The sequence below is a fragment of the Pinus tabuliformis genome, chromosome 4_1, assembly GCF_031772625.1.
Source record: "Pinus tabuliformis cultivar Carrire ecotype Pingquan chromosome 4_1, CPIR1, whole genome shotgun sequence".
NCBI lineage: Eukaryota > Viridiplantae > Streptophyta > Pinopsida > Pinales > Pinaceae > Pinus > Pinus tabuliformis.
This window is the reverse complement of record NC_142303.1, coordinates 744353854-744374750: the sequence shown is the minus strand read 5'-3', so window position 1 is coordinate 744374750 and position 20897 is coordinate 744353854.

The following is a 20897-nucleotide window of genomic DNA, read 5'->3' as shown; positions in this document are numbered from 1 at the left end:
TCTAAGATGGATTGAATCATATGTGATGGAGTTAGACGCACACCAGAGGTGGTAAGTCATCACATGGTTCAACGGGTCCTCTCCTGATTTACCTTTGAACTTGCGAATGTCACTGGGCAACTTATTCGGCATTGGTGGCCAAAACGGAAGATAATTAATGGGATCGTTCGTTAGGTGCGACAAGTCAGGCAAGTCCAAAGTTGCTATAAACGGTAACTGTTTATTAGGATCCCTAAAACTCTGGGTCATGAGACCAGCCCCAGGAGGAGGATATCCAGGATAACTAGGAATAGGAATCGCGTTCGGGATATTGTATCCTCCTGGAAAACCAAGATTAACCGGACCGTACGGGGGTTGTTGAGGTTGTTGATAAGTGTACCCAAGATACGGTTGATACTGATAAACTGGCTGCTGGACAGCAGGACCGAATTGGTACTGTCCCTGGTACGGTTGATAGGTGAATTGTGGTTGACTTGTGACAACCATACTTAAACCAGGTTGTCCTACAGGCATCTGAACCGAAGTTTGAATCATAGATCCAGACAGTGGTAAAGATGTCTGAGGAGTAGATACAGGAACAGTAGAAACCGGAGCTGTTGATACTCCAGAAGTAGGTGGGGTAGATTGAACAGATGTAGCGGCAGTTGTAGCAATCGTTTGAGGCGGAGTACGAGGTGTACTGGGCCCAGGCTGAGAAACTACCAAAGGTACAGAAGTTTGAATGTTAGACTGGACTGGTTGCTAGGGTGTACCAGAAACTAGGGGTTGTCCAGTTTGAGATGACAACTATACACTTGGCTGCAACACCTGTTGGGTTTGTGATGGATCCCACACTATATTCATTCCGAGGTACTGACCCATAACAGGTTGAGAATACTAAGGACCATAACCGGGTTGAGGGTAGGATTGATAATTGAAAGGTACATTTCCCGTTCCTTGAACATACGTTTGACCTTGGGGTGGTTGGAAACCTTGGTTCGAGTATTGACCTTGGGGTTGATACCCTTGAGGCACATACTGATACTGGGGTTGACCTTGAGGTATAAATTGATACTGGGGTTGACCTTGGGGTACATATTGAGTCTGGGGTTGACCTTGAGGAACATATTACCCCATAGGTATGTATTGTCCTTGAGGTTGCTCCCGAAATGCAAATTGTGTACCTTGAGGTTGCCCCCCAGGCGTTAATTGACGCTGCCCCCCAGGTGGTAACTGGCCACCTTGAGGTTGAGGATTGGGAATAGAACCTGACATCATAAGAATGTCTTCTACTCTTAACGACTTTGTACCATTGCTTCCAGTTAATAACTCTTGCTCAATGGGTTGAGGAGATGCTCCCAAAAAAGTACCAGAAATAGACTGATACCCAGAGGGAACAGATGGATCGCCATACAAAAAAGATTCGGGCAATTGAGTAAACATGGACAACTGTCCTGACATATTTACGGGAGTATAAACCTCTAGGTGTTGAGTGACAAGGAGCACGAGGTGGTGAAAAACTTAACCCTGAGTTTTCTAAATAATTAGTTAAAGAAAGATACCAAGAGCTACTCCTAGGTGGACTGTAAAAAATTGATTCACGCTCCCTTAGTTCAATGATAGGTTGATTTTCAGGGATAGGGATGCCTACTTCTTCTTCTTCCAGAGCAAGTTCTTCAATAGATAAGTCCAGAAGGAAGATCTTGAGTGATTACTCTTTCTACCCTAGGTGAACCAGGACCACTAAAAGTTGGAGAAACAAACCCCGATGTTGGAGTAGCAGCAAATTCACTTTCAGGCTCATATATTTTGGGTTCTTCACCTATATCACTAGTAGATGAAAAGCTACCAGCGATTTCGGAGACAGACATTGACTGTGGATTATATCCTGCTACTAGCGTTTGAAAATCAGGATGTACTATCAAAGAAGGTTCTCCTTCTTCCGGTGACCCAACTCTACTGTCTCTAGGAGTTACGAGGACTTTTAAGCCTTCAAGTTGGCTTGGTACTTCCTCAGGAGGTTGGCCCCGAAGTATATGGGACTTCCTCAGTAACTCAGCCACGTTTATAATCTCAGGAGACTGGCCCCGAAGTCTACGAGACTGTCTTGGTAATTCAGCCACAGTTAAATACTTTTAACTACTTCACACGCAAACAAAGTAAAATCTCAATAAAAAGCAACTAAGGTCTCTAAAGAACCAAACAAATTTGAATTACACGCCTAAAGAATCTGGGAGATCAAACACACAAAAACAGTAACTTTCCAGACCGAAAACACTAGTTGGTGATGAAATCCAACGTCGCAGAGTTCAGTACAGAAATGGCGGTTGGAACAGTTACCCCGGCAGCCTGCTTAATGAATAGACTGGCACAAGTTCCTCACTTAACCGTCTCGAGTGAAGTGAACCCCCCAGAAAATCCAAGTGAGTCTAGCCGACGTCTGCTCCAGGTACAGTGGGATCTTCCCACCACTGTCACCTCAGGAAGAGTCCTAAAGGATATGGCCACTAAGGTTACCAACTGAGACAAATACACCTGGGGAAACAATCTACGATTCGATATGCACGCAAGGGAAAAGTAGCAAGCTCAATCCCCTTGAAGGCTCTTTGACATAATCCAAGGTTTACCAACAAGTGACCCCAGGCTCCTCGACAATGGTTAATCCAAGGTTTACTGTTTTTAATACGTGAATATCTGGCGTCGTTCCCAATGAGGAAGGATTGATTCCCACACTGGTTCGGACACGATCTCGTGCTTCTCCTTTAAGAGGAGCTTTCCCAGAGCATAAATGCAACAATTGGATTTCTTCCCTACCACAAGATACAGCTACTTGTTTGTTTTTACTGTCTTGGAGAGTTAATTACTCTCCTACTCCAAGACACTATCCTAAGCTAAGTTGGTGTATCAGAGCCCTAGAAATAAAAATGTTACTAGGTGAATTTTACTTTAAGCGTTAATTTTAGTGGTTTTTGATTAAGTCCAAAGGTGCGGAGATGAAAATCGTGGTATGTAGACTCGACTCAAAATCACTAAAAATGCACCTAAGATGATCTAAACAATCTTTTTCTCTTCGATGAACTTCTAAACTAAGAAGGAGATTGAGAATGCAAAAACTTTGTAAACACAAATCTTTCTCAATTAAACAAATTAAAAGAAGAGCTTTTCCTTTCCAAAGCACTCAAAACGAGACAACTAATTATTTCACAAAAATTTACCTTTTTCGTTTCAAAGCACTCAATCACTACAAAAGACAAACTTTTTCAAAAGAGATTTTTCATTTTTTTTGCAAAACACTCAAAACTAATGAAAATGACTAACTTTGAGATCTACAAATTATAAAAACCTATTTGAAGTCAAAGCCTACTAAAATTCTTTTTTAAGGATGTTTTACTCAGCTAGATGCAAGCTAAGGACTAATTTATGCAGAATCACAAATCAGTCAAGAACAACCAATTTCATTTTCTTTTTGAATATGAAAATCCAAACTTTCAAATACAAGCTTTTCGAAGTTTTGAAATGAGAAAATACAAAGCAGATTCCTCAACAAGGGGAGATTTCATACATGGTCAGACTCATAAGAAAGCTGGTAGACACTAAGGTGATCTGAAGTCCCTATAGCTTCTAAGTTCAGAGCCACTACACAACCAAAATGAAAACCAAACCCAACAAGCAAAACTCCTAGGAATTTCACCTAAAACCCTAACACTAGTGAAATTAAACCAAGGAAAGTTTTTGACAGGGTACATGCAGGTCTGGGTAATGGCTAAAACCTATAACCAAATTCTAAACTGATACAAAAGAGAAAAAATTAAAATTTCTCAAAATTTTGACAGGGTACGGAGGCAACCTGTTTACACAGGTGCGTTCACGCTCTGTGCACAAAGCAAAAGCGCGTACAGGTACGCACTGTGCTTAACTCAGAGGGTGCATACTTCTCCTAAAACTATGAAAAATAAAAACTAACTCAAAATTAACTAAATCCACCCAATCCCAAAATCATCAAGCCAAAAATAGAAACAAAAATAGAGTTTCTCAGGTCAAAGTATAAACAAGGAAAACAATCAATTCCCCAGTGGAGTCGCCATTTTGTCACACGGAATAAGTCGATCTTGTAGACAAGATAGACCTTCCTAGAATCTAAAGAAGACCTAATGATAAGCAAACCAACCAGACACTATCTTTCTCTAAATATGCTTTAATAAACAATAGCAAACAAGTGTTCTTAGGGCCTACCTTAGGTCCAACGCTAGCTTGTGGATGGCTTCGCTCCTTTGATCCAAATGAGCTCCTCTTCGCGAATCTGCAAACACAAACAAGGAAAACAAATTAAATAGCACCTGAAAAGCCAATTGCATAAAACATATTTAACATGAAAGTCAAGGAGTCCATGAAACAAATAACATAAGATACTTGTTGAGAAAAATGAGTTTGATTGTATTAATTCAAAAGAAGAAGAACCTTACAACCTTTACCTTGACATTGTACAAGCTCCTCCCAGGGTCCAGCAAGAAGTCTCATCTACTTTGACAAGTTTCACTCACCCCCAAATGAAACCAAAAAGGTATGTGATCTCTCCTCTTTAGGCCTAACTAGGAAGTCTTGATTTCACTAGCATTTACGCTAAAAAATGTTCAGCTTCTAACCTCCCCAGCAACCAGCCCAATGCCTATATTTATAGTGCAATGGAGGGAGGTTACTAGGTCCTCCTTCAAAGGGATAAAGCCCTCCTTCAAAGGGATAGCTCCTCTCATCAAGGGATTAGCTCCTTCTCTTTTGGGATGCATGAACCACCTCAGAGCGAACAATCCACGTCAAAATTCCTTCTAGAAACCTCTAGAATTAACCCAAAGTGAGTTTTTAAAGATAAAACTTGTGCCTTTTGACTTTCACAAGGGTCCGCACCTACACTGTTAGGGACAGAGCAGGCAGGTATGCAGCTTTTGTACACAGAAGGTGCGAGACCACAGGTTACCATGAGAGAAAGTGCGGAACCATAGTTACATTGATTTTTAATGTCTTTCTCTCATTTCCAAAGCTTGATTTGAAGAGCTGAGGTCTGATACTTGCTAGGAGGACAGTACAAGTGATGATAGACTCATACTGTCTACAAATAATCATGGTGACGATATTTTTGTGTAACATGGGGTTATATGGATGAATTTTTATTGTGGGTTTAGGCCTTTGTGCTCGGGGCTTAAAGTGAAAGGTCTTTATGTCAGATTTAGAGGAAAAACAGAGGGAACATAGGTAAAGGAGAATAATAAAAGTAGAGGAAAAAGGGGAAAGTGATTGTTTTGGGCTTTCCTTTGAGCACAATCTATCGAACCAAGCTTATCTTTTACCTTCAAAAACCATAGTTATATAGTAGAGCTAACACTGACTCCGTCTAGGGATGGGATCCTCCCTGCAAGATCTCAAGAACTGTAGATCATTACCTTTCCTACGAAATCCAGATTAGCAAAATTTCCTAGTGTTCCATTGGGCATGGAGTCTAATTAATTCTACACTAAAACCTAATACAACAACATATTTACAACATTAAGGCTTGAAGACCTTAAACAACATAAATTTTCAAAAATTGCCCATTAACTGGGCCATCAAAAACTGTCTCTGTGATGAAAAAAGGTCTGGTCCATAGAGCATCAAACTTCCCATGGTTTCCTTTCCTCTCCTTCAGTGCATCCCACTTAAGAACCAAGTCTCCAACTTGAAAATTATCTATCTTTGCTTTCCTGTCAAAAGCTTCCTTGATTCTATTTTGATGTGCTGCAAACTTCTCAACCAGCTGATCCCAGATCCGATGTACTTCTAGCAAGTCAGTAATCCTTCTTATCATGTCATCCTCCTCATTATGTCCTTCCTATAAGAACTTAACCACAGGGAGTGTTAACTGAATTGGGAATATGGCATTAGTGCCATATACCAGCCTAAATGGGGAATTCCCTATGGATTTCTTGGTGATCACCCTGTCAGCCCACAATCCATACTTGAGCTTGGAATCCCAGTTCCTTTTGTTGTCTTCCAATAGCTTTTTAATTATCCTTATCAAACTCTTGTTGGAGGAAACTGCTAGGCCATTACCTTGAGGGTAATATGAGGTGGAATTCACCAACTTAATGCCCATTGTGTCACACATGTCCACCAACTCTTTTGCTCTGAAAGCTACTACTTTATTTGTAATCAATTTATGTGGATAGCAAAACCTGGTGAAGATGTTTTCTGTTAAGAACTTCATGACCACATGGTGATCAACTTTCCTAGTAGGGATGGCCTCAATCCACTTAGTGAAGTAGTCAGTGGCTACTAAGATCCATCTGTGCTGGCCACTGGAATGTGGATTGATTTCTCCTATGAAATCCAAACCCCATTGTTGGAAAGGACCACAAGCTTGAATTCGTTTCATGCGCAAAGACTTCAGCTATCATTTTCCTTCAAACCTATGGCTCCTGTCACAAGATTTAACAAATGAAAAGACATCAAAAAACAAGGTGGGCCAATAATACCCAGCTATGAGGACCTTGTGGGCTGTGGTTTTCTAGTAACGATGCCCTCTATAGATGCTGTAATGAAATTGATGCATGACCTCCATGGATTGTTCTTTGTCCAGACACCTTAAAAGGATTCTAGATGGGTCCCTCCAATACAGAAATTTTTCATGAATGCAATACTTGGCTGCTCTGAGCTTAATAGTCCTAGCTTGGCTTGAACTTAGGCCTGAAGGGACTTCTAGCTTCAGTAAAAATTGAGCTATTGTAGAGTACCACTCACAAGAAGCTAGATTTTCTGCCAATGACTGGTTCTACCCTGGTGCAACTATTTCTTCTATTTATCCATCTTCTGAAATTGTTCTTATAAGACTTATGTCCAGCATCCTACAATTTTCTTCAGTCATTAGTTTGGCAAGGCCCTAACCTTTGAAAAGCTTGGTGGACTTCAGTTCTATGTTGAATTCAATCAGCTTTTCAATCCATTTAGCCCTTCTTCCATCAACATCTAGTTGCGTTAGGACATATTTTACTGAAGTAGAGGGCACATATACCTTGGAGTGCAGAATGTATATTCTAAAAGCTTTCAAGGATTTGATAAGAGCATAGGCTTGTTTTCCTATAATTTCATACCTCAGTTCAGCATCCCTTAAGGGTTTTTTGAAGAATGCCACTGGATGCTCTGAACCTTCATCATCTTTTTGCAACAGAGCTGCTGCAAGGATGTCACTTGAGGTAAATGAAAATATATGGAACCCCTTGCTATAATCTAGGCTAATCAAAGTGGGAGCTTCCATAATGGCTCTTTTTATGGCTTCAAATGATCTTCTCGCTGCATCAGTCCATTTGATTTCTGACCCCTTTTTCAGCATGGAGGTGATGTGTTTTACAAGTTCTGCAAAATTAGGAATAAATCTCCTTACAAAATTTATTTTCTTAGAAAGGACTGGATGTCCTTCTTTGATCTTGGGACAGACAAGGTCTGTATTGCTTTCACTCTTTCTGGGTCAATTTTGACACCTGCAACAGAGACAATGTATTCTAATAGCTTGTTGTCTTCTAAAGCAAACTATGACTTTTTAGGATTGACTGATATCCAAAACCTTTTGCACTTTAGAAACACTTTCTTAAGGTGCTGCAAATGATCTTGATGGTTGCTGGAGTATACTATTATATCATCTAGGTAGACAAGGACAAACTTATCCTTCTCTCCTATGAATGCTATATCCATAGCTCTCTGAAAGGTGGCTCCAACATTCATCGGCCCAAAAGGAATATTGGAATACATAAAAGTGCCCCAAGGGGTGGTGAATGTAGTCTTCTATTGATCATCTGGATGCATAACAACCTGGTTATATCCTGAAAATCCATCCAGGAAAGACATGACTTTGGCTCCTGAGACTTCTTGCAGCAAATGCTCCATTTTGGGTAGAGGATAGTTGTCTTTCTTAGAGCATTTGTTTAAGTTTCTGAAATCAATGCAGAGCCTGATTTATCCACTTTTCTTCCTCACTACTACCAACTTGGCTACCCATTTTGAATATCTTAGAGGAACTATAATTTTGGCTGCCATCAACTTCTTTATTTCCTATTCAATCAAGGGAAGGAGCAAAGGATTTATGGGTCTCAACTTCTGCTTGAAAGGGATGGTGTCTTTTTCCAAGGTGATCTTATCCTGGATGATCTTTTTATCATAAGTTTTATGGTCACTATATTCCTAGGCAAAGACATCAGAAAATTGCTTCATCAAGGTGCAGTATTCAGAACTTTGGGCAGCAACCAAATGGGTGGATAGATTTATATATTTTGGATTATCTAGACTCCCTATGTTATGCTTATGAACTGTAGACTGATCTTCTTTTCGGGAAACCTTATGAGGCACATCATTTTGGTCAAACAATTTCTCTAAAGGCACTAGTCCGTTAGGTATATAATTGTTGGGCAACTAAACAATGTTGTTTTGGCCAATTTTGTTCTTTAGCTGGGATTGGGGACTTTCATCCAAGGTTTCATGCTCATGATCAATTTGCATTTCAGAGAATTCATCAATGACTTGAAAAAACCTATTCACTTCATCATCATCCTCAAAAACTTTCCATTGTTGGACATCATCAGGTAAGGATGGTCTATATTTTATCTGGACTTCATAAACCAACCTTCGGGGCAAGGGAGGGATGAACATGCTAGCAGACATAGTGAGGGAATCAACAAGATGAATTTTGACTCTAGGAATATATGAGATACAAAAACTATCAAAAGTGTCTTTGCGTCCCCATACCTCATCTTTGTATGCTTTCAGCGTCGGGTGCCTTGCTTTGAATGTCTTGTTCACTTGCTAAATGATGAGATCGGCATCTCCAAACAACCTTATGTCTTTGAACTTTGGCAGCATTTAAACCCAATATCGGAGCCGCATGCTCTGCTATATTTTTGGTGACCTGAAAAGTCAGCTTGAAAGATAGATGTATGCTTTCTTGCTTTGGAGATACCAACACCATTCCTTCTCCTACAGTTTCCCTTGAACATGCTCCATCAAAGAACATATCCCAAAACTGATTTCCTTCTTCATCCAGAGCCTGGTCTACTGGTTTCTTGAGCTGCACTAATGCCCTATGGGATTATTCAATTTTGAGAATACATGCTCCAAAATTGGTGTCCACGGTGTAAATGGGATGAATGGTGAGATTCTTCTCATCACTAATGATGTAGGCCAGCTCTGCTTCTCTGTACAATCTCCTGCTCTTTCCTCCAAAAACTGGGACAACGACATAAGATAAGTCATTTTGTAATATTCCACCCAGCCTCTTAATCCACCCTCTGGAAAATAGCATGCCAAACTTAGGGGCACATTTGCTACCACAATATCCATCATCATGCTTTTCATGGGTAGTTGAGTTAGGGTGATAACCAAGTCTTTGATCAATCCCAAACATTTCACCTTTTTTGAATCGAAGGAGAATAGCTCATCGTAAGGTCTGGTAATGTCAAGGCCTAACTCTTCCCTGATAGCTTTAGGCATTAGATTATGGCTGGCACCTGTGTCTAGTAGGTAGTTATGGAGGGTTTTGTCATGAATGGTCAAGGAGACATAAAATGATGGGGAGCTATTATTAGAGGGTTCAGTCATTAGGCTAAGCACAACTGCAGTTTTATCATCTTGTAAATTCACATAGTCGTTGGAGGCTTGTGAGGCTTTTAGCTCGAGGGAATCGAGGATAGGCTTTCAAAAGACCTCACTCTTTGCAAGTTATTTTTGAGGTATAGATATTTTTAACTTCTGGACTTCTGATTCAAAACTTAAAGGGAAAGGGAGCTTGTCAGGGCCTCTGTTGGGTCCCTATAATACTAGTGATTACCCCATTCCTATTGTAGTTATACCCCTTATTTATATTGTTGTGCACCTATTACCCCGATATTGTTATTTCTGTGCCCATAGAATCCCTCTATTGTTATTTTTGTGGCTTTATATTATTATTGTTAGGTCGGCTGGATTATATTGTGACTCCTTAGACTCCTATATATAGAAAGGAGGTTTTGTCATTTTTATCATCCAAGAATTGTTCATTTATGTAATGTAAGGGAGGTTTCCCCCTCGAAGCTGAATTCTAAGGCGTTGATCTATCTTTTCTTGAGCTGGTTTCATAACATTTGGTATCAGAGCTTTGGATTCTAGGGTTTCGCTGCTCCAAACAGGTCATCGTGGCATTTTCGCTATAACTTTTTTTTGTGATGTTTCAGAAGTCGCAAAAAAAACCCATTTGAGAAGAAATTTCGCTGAACCTTGGGTCCGAATTTCAGAGCTTTTCGCGTGATATTTGCGGAGATATGATCTGAGGAAGTTGGTCTTTTTGCAGACTCCTGAATTACATTCAAAACAGGTGACCTGGGGAAAATCGTCATAACTTTCTCTCTGGGTATCGGATTGAAATTTCATAAAAAAGTACAGAAAGAGGACGGACTGTAGTTTCTTGTGTGTGTTTTTCAGATTCAAAGGTTGAAACAGTGACTCGTGGCACGTCGTACAAGTTCGCTCTACTGAACCAGTCTAAAAGCAAGTCACTGTGGGAGATTTCACATAACTCTTCCTTGGAGAATCCAATTTGGCTCAGACTTGTGGCATTGGAAAGAGGACACAGAAGGCTACTACAGGTAGCAATTTCAGAACTGGATGATCCGAAATTACAGAGATACATCAGATTCAATATCAGGCTTCTATAAAGTGAAAAAAGGTGTGTAGTTTTTTTTTATTTTTTGTGTAAGCTTGGTTTAACAGAATTCAAAGGGCATAGTAAAGCATTATTATCGGTAACTGATGCCCCGAGGAAAGAAAATGCAAACACCTAGTAAGGAACCTGAAAGCTCTAGCATGACTCATGAAGAAGAGGAAGAAATGCTACATGATATATCAAAATTACAAGAACAAGTGCAACAAATGTCACGCTCACAAAAGCTAACAGAAGCTAAGATAAGTGGCGTGGAATCTAAGATAAAGGGCATGGAAGCTAAGATGGATGATTCGAAGACAAATTTGAAGAGAGTCATGGCAGATTTGAAGATAGATTTGAAGACAGACATGGAAGAATTGAAGAAGTTGCTACAAGAAATGGTCACTAATGGTGAAAAGGTAGTAAAGGAAACTCATGATGAGAACAAAAGAAATGTTAATCATGATTCCATAGACGCTAATGTTGGATCGAAGAATCACCATATTCCAAAAATCGATATGAGGAAGTTTGATGGCAAGGATCCCGCCACATGGATATTACAGATGGAGCAATTCTTCGATCTCAATAATGTGCAAAACACACAAAAGGTACGTATGGCAACTGTATATTTGGAACCAAATCAGTTTGTATGGTATCAATGGCTTTGCTCTCGTAAACAATTTATCACTTGGGCAATTTTTACGGAAGAATTGATAGCACATTATGAAGATACAAAAAGCAACACTTTTTTTAGCCAATTGATAAGTCTCAAACAAAAGGGTTCAATAATGGAGCACATTGAGGAGTTCCAAAAATTGAACATAAGGGTAAAAGATATTCCAGAGGAGCATAGGATTGATGTGTTCATAGGGTCTTTAAAGGATAATATCCAACATGATGTTCGCCTTTGGGAACCTGATTCATTAGAGAAGGCATTCAGGTTAGCAAGAAAAATGGAAAGCAAAATTATGGCAACCAGGAAGCATACCACTCACAACTATAAAGACGGAAGTGTTGTTGCCCCTAGTCTTCCACAACCTATAAGGTTGACACCACAACAATTGGAAGAAAAAAGAGCAAAAGGGCTTTGTTACAGTTGTGATAGCAAATACACTAAAGGTCATAAGTGTGCTGAGAAGAAATTATTCTACATAGATTGTGAAGAGGAAGAAGAAAAGGAGCAAGAAAGGTCAAAAGAAGAGATATACTCCAGGAACAAAGCCTAGATGAAGAACAAATAAATCCGACCATATCTTGTAATGCATTGGCGGGAATTACCACTCCTCAAACCATCAAGATAGAAGGACAAATCAAGAAGAAAAAGGTAATAGTGTTGATTGATTCAGGAAGCACCCACAATTTTATTCATTGTAGGGTAGCAAAAGAATTGAATTGCTTCCTATATCCAGCACCAGAGTGTCAAGTGATGATTGCAAATGGAGGAACAATAAATTGCTCTGGAAAGTGCCATAATATCAAGCTATCCATGGGAGAATATGTATTGACTAGCCCAATGCTTTCCATTCCAATGGGAGGTGCTGATGTTGTACTAGGAGTCCAATGGCTACAATCCTTGGGTACAATAGCTTTTAATTTTCAAGAACTTTTCATGAAATTTTCTGTGGAAGGAAAGGAAGTTGAATTAAGGGGTATTGCAGGGAAACCAGGAAAGATAATCAGCTCTAATGGCATGACAAAGCTTCTAAAAAAGGAGCAAAGAGGTGTAATTGCACAATTATGTTCGCTAGATGTTTCCACATTGGAATCATCTATTTCTCCAGATCTCCAAAAAGTCCTGGACAATCATTCCAAGGTATTTGAGACTCCCAAAGGTCTCCCACCTATGCGTGATCATGATCATGCTATTCATCTGATTCCAGGAAGTGTTCCTCCAAACATCAGGCCGTACAGATATCCCTATGTCCAAAAAAGTGAAATTGAACGTATGGTTGCAGAAATGCTAGAGGCTGGTATAATTCAACCGAGTCAAAGTTCTTTCTCAGCTCCAGTAGTATTGGTGCACAAGAAGGATGGATCATGGCGCATGTGTCCGGATTATAGGGAGCTCAACAAGCTCACTATTAAAGATAAGTTCCCCATTCCTGTCATTGATGAATTACTGGATGAATTGCATGGATCAATTTACTTCACCAAGTTGGATCTTCGTTCGGGATATCATCAAATCAGAATGAAGATTGAAGACATTCCGAAAACGGCATTTAGAACTCATGAGGGTCATTATGAATTTTTGGTCATGCCTTTTGGCCTTACCAATGCACCTTCAACATTTCAAGGTTTGATGAATTCAATTTTCAAACCATTCCTTAGAAAATTTGTGTTAGTATTTTTTGATGATATACTAATCTACAGCAAGTCTTGGAAGGATCATGTTGAACATGTTGACAGGGTGCTACAACTATTGGAGGAGAAACAATTATATGCAAAAAGATCCAAATGTTTCTTTGGAGTCCAGGAGGTGGAATATTTGGGTCATATTGTATCTCATGAAGGAGTTAAGGTAGACCCTAGCAAAATTAAAGCCATTAAGGAATGGAAAATCCCCACATCCATAAAGCATCTGCGAGGATTTCTTGGGTTGACAGGGTATTATCGCAAGTTTGTTAAGAATTATGGGAGAATAGCAGCACCTCTAACAACATTATTGAAGAAAGATTCATTTTCATGGACTCCGGAAGCAACAAAGGCCTTTGAACATCTTAAAGAGGCAATGTGCCAAGCACCGGTCTTAGCTACACCGGACTTCACAAAAACCTTTATTGTGGAATGTGATGCTTCAGGAAATGGAATTGGTGTTGTTCTAATGCAAGATGAAAGACCCATTGCTTTTGAAAGTCGTCCAATCAAGGGAAAGTTTTTAAGCAAAGCTATTTATGAGAAGGAAATGTTGGCAATACTCCATGCACTTAAGAAATGGCGACCCTACCTAATGGGAAGACACTTCAAGGTAAAAACGGATCATGATAGCCTTAAATACTTTTTAGAACAAAGATTATCCTCTGAAGAGCAACAAAAGTGGGTCACAAAGATGTTGGGTTATGACTTTGAAATCATCTACAAAAAAGGGAAGCAAAATGTGGTGGCAGATGCACTCTCAAGAAAGGATGAGGATGTGGAAGCATTGTTGTGTGCCATTTCTATTATCCAACCAGATTGGATAAACGAAGCAAGGGAGGAATGGAAGAATGACGAAGAAGTGTGGGCACTTATTCGAAAGCTACAACAAGATTCCAGTACTTCTGATACATTTAGCTGGCAAAATGATTCGTTATGGTACAAAGATCGCTTATACCTCTGTAAGAATTCCCAGCTAAAACAAAAGATTCTTATGGAATTGCACACTTCTCCCTTAGGAGGGCACTCAGGATTTTTAAAAACTTACCACAGGGTTAAGAAGGAATTTTTTTGGGATGGCCTTAAATCAGATATTCAAAAGTTTGTGGCAGAATGTTTGGTTTGCCAACAAAATAAAGTTGAAACAATTAAGACACCGGGTCTATTACAACCTTTATCCATTCCAAGCCAACGTTGGGAGGAGGTTTCAATGGATTTTATCACAGGTTTACCCAAGTCTGAGGGAAAGAGTGTCATCATGGTGGTAGTTGACAGACTTACCAAGTATGCACACTTTTGTGCATTATCACATCCATTTAAAGCCAGTACAGTTTCTACTGCATTTATGGAAACAGTTCAAAAGCTACATGGAAACCCAAAGATTATTGTAAGTGACAGAGATCCCATTTTCACTGGAAATTTTTGGACATAATTATTTTCTTGTCTTGGTACTCAGTTAGCTCATAGCTCATCTTATCATCCTCAATCTGATGGGCAAACTGAGATAGTAAACAAATGTTTGGAAGGATATGTTACACTAAAAAATGTCACCTTGACTACTTACAGTTAGTATGGCTCAAATCAAGAGTCATGCTACCCTCTTAGGCAAGTCTCATGCCTCTGTTATCCATCTCAAACTCAAAATAGAGAGAAAGTCTTGTAAAAATCATGTTTATCTCTGGGGTCGCAGGTTCTCTCTAGTCTTACCTGCGGGGACGCGGACCTTGTTCACAAAAACTGCGTCCATGGACGCTCTGTATGTAAAGGGACAGGTGCGTCCCTCTGTAAAAGACAAAATGCGCGAGTTTTATCTTGAAAAAGTTACTTGTGGTTACTTCTAGAACATTCTAGAGGTCGGTTTGATGAAATGGATGCGCCTCCAGTTGGTTCATGTATCTCTATTAAGGGGAGTCTTATCCCATCAATAAGGGAGCTATCCCACCCAAAGAGGGGGATGATCCCATTGATGGTGGACCAGAATAACCTCTTTACAGCACTATAAATAAAGGCATTGAGCGAGGAGGAAAGGAGGTTGGAGCTATACATTTTCTTTGGGTAAATGCTGCAGGATTTAGGTCTTCCATTAGAGCCTTTGTGAGGAGAGATTATCTTCACTTGATTCTACTTGGGAGAGGGTGAGCTTTGTCAAAGAAGAGGAAAACCCTTGATGGACCCTGGGAGGAACTTGCACAACACCAAGGCCAGGTTGTAAGAGTTTCTTTGTTTCGTTATTAATACAAACTGGTTTATTTTTCTCAATAGCTTATGTTAATGAGTTATTTCATGTGTTCCTTGGTCTGCATGTTGGATATATGTTTTATCATATGAGATGCAAGTGCTTGGTAATTGTTTGATTGTTTGTGGTTGCAGCAATTGACTTGAAGGAGGAGCTCATCCGGATCGTCAAGAACGGACTTCAACAATAGCGTTTTGGAATAAGGTAAGCCTAAACACTTGTAGTTTTCATGTTATGAAAGGTGTATTTAGAGAAAGATCACTCCTTTTTGTCTTGTTTGTCATTAGAATGTCTTAGACTTCTAGGAAGGTCAGTCGTGTCCGCACCCTTGACAGTTTCCGTGTGACAAATTGGCGACTCCGCTGGGGATTCCATTAATGAAAAAGATTTTTCCTTTGAATGAACTTTGCTTTGAGAAAATCATTTTTATTTTCTGGTTTTTGACTGTGAGAATTAGTATTTGGGTGGCTTAGCTTTAGATTTAGTTAGATTTGGTTTTTCTTAACTTTTCCAGAAGGACGCACCCTCTGAGTACTGCACAGTGCGTCTTTGGACGCGCTGTTGCCATTTGCACAGAGCGGGCACGCGCCTGTTCTAACGGGTTGCCTGCGTCTTCCTGTAAAAATTTAGGAAAACTCCATTTTTGCTTTAATTGCTTTTAGATTTTGTTTTTTCTTAGTGTTTTCTGCCCAGATCCTTTAGTACCCTGTCAAAAATTTTCACCTAAGCTTGTTCCTGCTCTTAGCTTTCATCAATTGGGTGTTTTGAGTCTTTTTCTTGAGAAATTCTTGATTTGATTTCCTTTGATCATTACTTGGAGGTTTGTCTCAGTCTTTTCACAATTTTGCATCTCTTTGCTTTTGTATGAGTGTTAATCGCCTTTGAGTGTTTTTATGTTTTGATCTTTGGAACTCTCACCCAATTTTCTCGACTTGCACTTGATTGGTTCTTAGATCACATTAGAATCGTCTTGTGTTTGAGAATTCTCTTGCATAGATCACGTTTGCATAATTAGAATTCTCATTTTCAGAATATTAATGAAAAATGTGCATAGATTACATTTGCATGCTTTTCAAGTGAATTGTGCTTAGATTACCATTGCATAGTTTACATTCTGAAAAATCCATCGTAGATTTAGATCAGCTTTCTTTGATTTGAATTTACACAAAAATAAAAATGACAAAAATGGTTTGGAATTGATTTGCATTAGTTTTTCATGATAAAATTAGTGCATTAGAAAATTTGTTATATTGTCTCTTAGTGATCAATTTTTTGCATTGTTGGAAGTGAATGGAAACTCTCTCCTTACTTTAGTTAGGATTCATCGAATTGAAAGGATTGCATTATCATATTCGATTGCATTCAGTTGAGTCGGGTCATAACACCATTGGTTTCATCTCCATTTACCCATTTGAGTAATAACAGCCTTAATAACACAGCGCTTAATTAAAATTCATCTAGTAATTTTTACATTTCTAGGGCTCTGAAACACCAACATAGCTTAGGCTAGGGTCTTGGAGTAGGTGAGTACTTAACTCTCCAAGACTACAAAACCAAACAGATAGTCTATCTTGAGTAGAACAAATCCAATTGTTTCAGTTACATTCTTGGAAAGCTCCTCTTAAAGGAGAAGCACGAGCTCGTGTCCGAACCAGTGAGGGGATCATTCCTCCCTCGTTGGGAACGACGCCAGGCAGTACGTATTACAAACGGTAAACCTCGGATTAACCATTGTCGAGGAGCCAGGGGTCACTTATCGGTAAACCTTGGATTATTGTCAAGGAGCCGGTAAGGGGATTGGAGCTTGCTACTCTGCCCTTGCGTGCTGTCGGAGTTTAGACTGTTCCCCCAGGTGTATTTGTTACTGTTGGTGACCTTAGTGACCATAATATTTAGGGTTCTACCAAGGTGACGGTGGAGGGAAGGTCCCACTGTACCTGGAGCAGACGTCGGTTATACTCACTTGGATTTTCCGGGGGGTTCACTTCACTTCGAGACGGTTAAAGTGGAGGAACTTGTGCCGGTCTATTCATTAAGCAGGTTGCCGGGGTAACTGTTCCACCCACCACTTCTGTACTGAATTCGGCGATGTTGGACTTCATCACCAACTAGTGTTTTTGGTCCGGAAGGCTACTGTTTGTGTATGGTTTGACTCCTAGATTTGATAGCGCGTGTTAATTTGTTTGTTTTTACTTTTAGAGACCATAGGTGTAAATTGTGAATTTTAGTTGTTAAGTGTGAATTGTTAATTGTTAATTTTAGTTTTAAATTGTTAATAAAATTCACTGAAGTTGAATATAATGGCAAATGTTCCGGAATTTATCAACCTAGGAACCCCTCCTAATGAGAATCCTAGTACTTTTCCTTATTTTGGAAATGTTGGTCCTCCTTATATGGCTACTTTGTCATTACCTGGATTTACAATAGGATTACCAATATGGTTATTTTCAACTTCGTTGGCCCAAAGTACTCCAATTGTTCCACCTCAACCGGATGCTTCACCTCAACAGAGTTCACCATCTCAACATCACCAAGCTTCTGTTGACCCTTTACCTTCTTCGCCTAATTTTTCTTCCTCCATTTCTTCCTCTTCGCCTGGTAAAAGCCTTGATGCTAGTAACCAGGAGGTTAAGAAGAAGAAGAAAGGGAAGAAGAAGAAGAAGAAGAAGAAGCAAGATAAGAAAGACGTCAACCAACCAACCATGGCTGTAAGTGTTAGTTGTGTTGAGGAAAATTCCGACATGCACCGTAAACCCAAATACCCTTGCAAGCTTTGTAAGGGTGACCACTTCCTTGTCAATTGTCCTGGTATTCCAAAGGTCTTGGAAGTATGGTCAGAAAAATCTCATCAACTTTCTGTTGATCCATCAACCAGTGATAGTCAGGTTCCTGGGAAAAAGGATAAAGTTAGGTTTCCTTGTAAGTTATGCAAAGGGAGTCATCAAACTCACATTTTCCCTCACATGGATGAAGCCTCAACATTGTTGGAAAAACTTACTGTTCCACAACAAGAATTTCCAACTGGTTACCGTAAACTTTCTCCCAACCTACCGTCAACTGACGGAGTGATTGATTTAAATTCAAGTACAGTCGATCACACTCTTCCATTGGAGAGTGAAACTCATGTCACTCAGGTTGATGATCAATTAGTTGATCAAGTGGTCGATTCAATTTCACATTCGGTCGATCCCACTTTCCATTTAGAGAGTGAACCTCATACCGCTCAAGTTCTTCTTGTTACATCAGATTCTTCTATGATGAGGGGCATTTCATCTGTTTCTACAAAACCCCCTCCAAGCACTGAGGTCTTTTCCTTTGATTGGAATAGACTGACAGAACCTCGTCTTCCTTCCTCCATCCCTTTCCAAATCATTGTCAAGGCTGGTGGTAGGGACATACATCGTACTCAGGTAGATGAGGGTGCTTCTGTTAGTATTTTATCCTCAACTGTTTGGAAAGCTTTGGGTTCCCCTCAGCTTGCGCCTATTACGCAGAATCTGAAAGCTTTTAACAGAACCATTAGTGAACCTTTAGGGATCCTTCCTAAGTTTTCTATTACCTTGGAAGGTAAAACTGTTTTTGTTGATCTTATGGTAGTTCGAGGTCCCTTGGATTTCAATTTACTCCTTGGGCGAGACTATGTTTATGCAATGAAAGCTGTCGTATCGACACTCTTTCGCGTGATGTCTTTCCCTCACAATGGTAGTATTGTGACTGTAGACCAGCTTTCGTTCCCTAGTCTTTTTTCAACTACCAATAATATGACACCCCTAAATGTTCCTGATTCTAAAGTGGTATCTACCCTGCCACGGGTTAATTATGTGGCAACCGGTCCCATGATTTCAGTTACCGATGTAAGTGAGCCTCTCACTGTTTGCTCATCTTCCTTTGATTTAGCTCCGGTAATTGACATGGAAAACTCTATGGGATTACTTGAACACGATGTTCTTATCCCTTTTGAGTCCCTTGACATGTGTTCCTTCCCAAGAAGTATTCTTCCTTCGGATGAAGACCTCTTGGAAGCCATGATCAAGGTGTGTCCATTGACATGTCTTTCCTCCAGTTGGAAGCCATGATCAATGTTGCGAGGATAGTTTATTCCTCTCTCAACCTCGTTAAAAAATGAAATTGGATACGAGGATAGTTTGTTCCTCTCTCAACCTCGTTAAAAAATGAAATTGGATGTTATGAGGAAAGTTCCTGTTACTGAGTCAACCTCATTAAAAAATGAATCAGGTAGATAGTAGGTTATATAGGAAAGTAGGATTAGCAAGGAAAGTTCCTTTTACTGTGTCAACCTCGTTAAAAAATGAATCAGTGTGTCCGAGGACAGTTCCTTTTCCTGTGCCAACCTCGTTAAAAAATGAAACAGGCTAGTATGAGGATAGTTCTTTTACTGAGTCAACCTCATTAAAAAATGAATCAGCTAGATTTTAGGCTATGTAGATTGTAGAAAGTAGTTATGAGCATAGTTCCTTGTCTTGTGTCAAGCTCACTAAAAAATGAAACAACTCCCACGAGTCTTTCCAAGATCTTGAAAGTAAAGCTTCATTCCATCCACCTCATTGAATGCAATGAAGCTTGGGGGGCATGTACCTCGTTTTGCGTCATTATGCTGGGGGCATGTGAACTGTAACAAGCATAGTTTTTCGTTTCAAGCTTGCGTAAACATGAAACCGAAGTCGAGCATAGTTCTTTTCCTGTGTCAAGCTCGTTAAAAAATGAAACAAATCCTCCTCTACTTGAGTCGAGAGATTGGCTAGATCTCATAAATGTTAAGTTTGATATTTAGGTTAGTTAGTTTTGCATAATTTTCTTATAGTTTAGGTCGGGTCTTTCAATCGATCTCGTTCATGAACCTTCATTTCATCCAGCTGGTTGAATGAAATGAAGCTGGGGGGCATGCACTCTAGCAGTTACGCTTAGGGGGCATCAAGCACAGTTTTCTCTCTGTTTCAAGCTTGTGAAAAAATGAAACTACTTTGAAGCATAGTTTTTCTCTGTTTCAAGCTTTTGTAAAAATGAAACCTATCTCGAGTCAATTTCAGTTATTTTCAAGACTCGTTAAACTCATGAAAATCCCGAGATTATTTTGCCATCTTTCATTCTCGTAAAACAAATGAAAATGCCGAGCCCTTTACGTCTTTTCCTGCTCGTAAATTAAATTGAAAGTCGGCCATGAGTACATTTTTATCATTTTTTCGAACTCGTTAAAACTTACGAAAAAGTGAAACCTTGGAGTTCTCTTTTAAGCCCTTTTCAGACTCTTAAAACATGAAAAGATTGCCGAGCGTTTCTTTTACACTCGTTAAAACGAAATTAAAAGACGGTCCCCTTTTAGCTCTTTTCTGACCGCAAAATCAGGAAAAGATTGCCGGGTTTTTGTCGTTTCGAACTCGATAAGGAAATAAAACGACGTGTCCTTGATCGCTTTTTACTTTTCAGGTCAGTGGCACTAATTATGAAAGTACTCCTTGGTCGCAAGATCAAGCGGTTCCCTCAGGTATTATTTTATACTTTTTCGGGCTTGAGGGACACAAATATACGAAAAAGTTCAACGTGGAGTCTCCTTTAGTTTTTTCAGACTCTCTAAAAATGAAAAACGCCGAGTTTCTCCTATACTGGGCTCGTTAAATTTTT